We start from the raw sequence: 2,948 nt of genomic DNA, 5'->3' as shown, positions 1-2,948 counted from the left end.
TAAACACTGTGGAAATGCTCATGTTTTTCCATGACTTACTTGGAGTGAAGAGACTCTGCATTGGTTTTAGGAAAAAATAAAGTATCAGTACCTATAATACACTTAGAATATTTACATTATTATTATTACAGCCTAATTAATAGTGCAATAAAGGGTTTTTCATAGAAATTATAATTAAATAACTGACTTTTGAGAGGAGAACTTGGGACTTGTTCTAATATATGACTTCTACTATATCATTCTATTTCCAGAAATTCCAAACACAAGATGAACGAAGTGTCTGAGAAATGTCAAGCAAAGAGGAGGAAAAAGGACAACTCACTGAAGATGGAGGAAAAGGAAAGGGACTCCGGGCACAGTAACCTCCCTGTAATCAGATCTCAGGTCATGTAACGACACTGTAAGGGGATCTCGAGCCTTTTAATACCTTGAGCAGCGCGACCGCCCTGTAAGCAGGGTCCAGGTCTGTGCTGTTTTGTCCTTTTGACATTGTACTCCGTTAGTGGGCTAGTGAGAGTGACTGCCCTGTAATCAGGGTTCAAGTCACACACACACCCCCTCACGTTCAAGGGACATTGAGCTCTTTGGTAACTTGAGCAGTGTTTGAGTCCTGACCCTGTAATGAAGGGATTGTTTGTGTCCTTCTGCCTTCTGGGGGATATTGAGCTCTGTGGAACCCTGAGCAGTGTGACCGCCCTGTAACTAGGGTCCAGGTCTTTGCCACTTGCTCATTTGGCATTACGCCGTACACTGGCCAAATTGTCAGCTTGTCAGCCCTGTAATCAGGGCACATGTCACAAATATCTATAGAATGGGACATATTGAGTCCTTTGGTACTTTGAGGAGTTTGACCTTCCTGTAATTCAGGTTACGGTCTCTGCTATATGGCTAATCTCAGTGACCGCCCTGTAATCAGGGTACAGGTTGCATCTCTCTTTTGAAATCTTTGGAATTGGAACCATTTCAGTAACATGGGCAGTTTGACCTCCCTGTAACTAGGGGTTGGTCTCCGAGGCCCTTTGGGTCTCTTGGCATTGTGCTTTCTTCACAGCCTGAGATGAGTGACCGCCCTGTAATCAGGGATCTGGTCTTTGCCCTCTATTCCCTTGGCATGAGGTCAAGTGCAGCCCACTGATATGTATGAACACCCTGTAAACAGGGTACAGGTCTCATCAGACACTATTTATGGTGCCCCCATGAGACTGTGTCCAGAGTCCTGGCCCTTCGCACTGTGCTTCCAACTTGCCTGGAATTGTGCAGCAAAGTCTTCTACTTTCTGCTCTGCTTACTGTGCTCTTGGAGATCCGACATCCTGCTGCTGTTGATGGTAAGCTCAGAAAGGGAGGGTTCTGTGGCAGTTTTCTAATAAGTCAGATTGTACAGTTTCCCTGTTTCCTTTAGTTCTGGTATCTGTGTGTGTTATTCCATGCTGCTCTTGATCTTCTCATTCCTCCTGATTTTCTATGAAGATTTTTTAACTGCCTAGTGTAATAAGTATCAATGGGAAATTTGGAGACTTTGGCTTTGAAATAGCGTTGATTAGGTAACATTCCTGTGCCTTTTTTCTGGCCGTGTATGATGCTAATTTAGTGAGTCAGGTAGAGTTATTTTTCTTAAAATACATTGATAATTGCTTTTAGTTATTCCTCTTTTAGTTTTGAGGCATTGTTTTCAGGAAATATAGTTTTTTTTTTCATTTGTGCTTCTATAGGTATGTCTACTTTATTTGTGCATTCTAGAGCTTGCAATGGATACCTGTTATCTGAACATCAGTCTTCTTTTTCAGTGACTGAAAATGTACTTTATCCTTTTGTCTACTTCTTTTTAAATTTATTTTGTTCTGTCTTTAAACATGCAACATATTTCTGTTGTGTTTATCTAGAATATGAAATAGCATTGCACATCTGCTATAACTGTCTTGGACACTTTTTATATCTTCTAAAGGAGAATGGGACAAAACAGAAGCACCCAATCGAAAAATGAGAAAAGAGATGCTAACAGCCTGTGAAGGAGAAAGGAAACAAATTCTGAGAGCAAAGTATAGTTGTGTGATCTATTTCAAAGGTAAATCATACTATAAGTCACACAATTAATATAAATTCATCTGTTATGCATTACTTGATTTCCTTAAGTAATATTAAATATTTCTTGTGTAATGTAATTAACATGGCATTTAAATAATATTTTTGTGTTTTCTTCAGGTTTTATGCCATGTCCAGCACCATGGTATAGAGTGTATTGGAAAGATAAATTGAACAAAGTCACTTGCATCTGTCACCTTTCAAATGCTAATTAATGTTCATAGGCAGTATATAACAAACTGAAGCTCGATTACTTGTGGCACCACAAAACTGAAGAGTGGTGAACAGTTTCCTTCTACAGCCTTTCAATTCATAACTACTTCTGCCACATGAGAACTGATATGTCATCTTATTTATAATGATGTATGTCCTCTCTAATTGTCTTTTACTAATAAGTCCATAAAGCATGCTTTGTGCATCACACTTTCACATTCTAGTAGAAAAGCGAGATGTATCTTTATTTAAAATTAACCTTAATCTTTATGATTCCTTGATGAGTCATTTTCACACGTCATTGCTTGGTGATTTGGACTTCTGTGTAGCAAGAAGTCAGTTTTATTTTCTTAAAGTCTCTGTAAGCTACAACAATTGTTCAAAGCTAAAAAATTATTTGAAAAAGATGAAAGAAAACTGAGATGTAGGGTGGCCACCCTGAAGAGTATTGGAAAACCTTTTTCTGTAGGCACACTATTGACCTTTCTCCTTTCTCTCAGCCCATTTTTATACCAAAACAGTACCATAGAAATGATGCCATGTGAAATTATACTAAGTTTCTACCTTTTGCCAATTAGAAATTGTCAATATAACTGGTTAGTTGCATCTAAATGTTGATTTCATTAGATATGTAACCAAGTATTTTAAAAGTAT

At 38.3% G+C, this 2,948-nt stretch overlaps 1 long non-coding RNA gene across 1 annotated transcript; it reads left to right on the top strand.

The window, feature by feature from the left end:
- Positions 1-256: 256 nt before the first annotated feature.
- LOC115645124 lies at positions 257-2,396 on the top strand. The gene is made up of 3 exons (XR_003998652.1): positions 257-1,327; positions 1,883-2,064; positions 2,202-2,396. It is a non-coding gene; the product is annotated as an uncharacterized LOC115645124 (long non-coding RNA).
- Positions 2,397-2,948: the final 552 nt, after the last annotated feature.

This window comes from Gopherus evgoodei, chromosome 2 (assembly GCF_007399415.2).
Source record: "Gopherus evgoodei ecotype Sinaloan lineage chromosome 2, rGopEvg1_v1.p, whole genome shotgun sequence".
Lineage (NCBI taxonomy): Eukaryota > Metazoa > Chordata > Testudines > Testudinidae > Gopherus > Gopherus evgoodei.
This window is presented reverse-complemented; position numbering and strand designations above follow the sequence as displayed.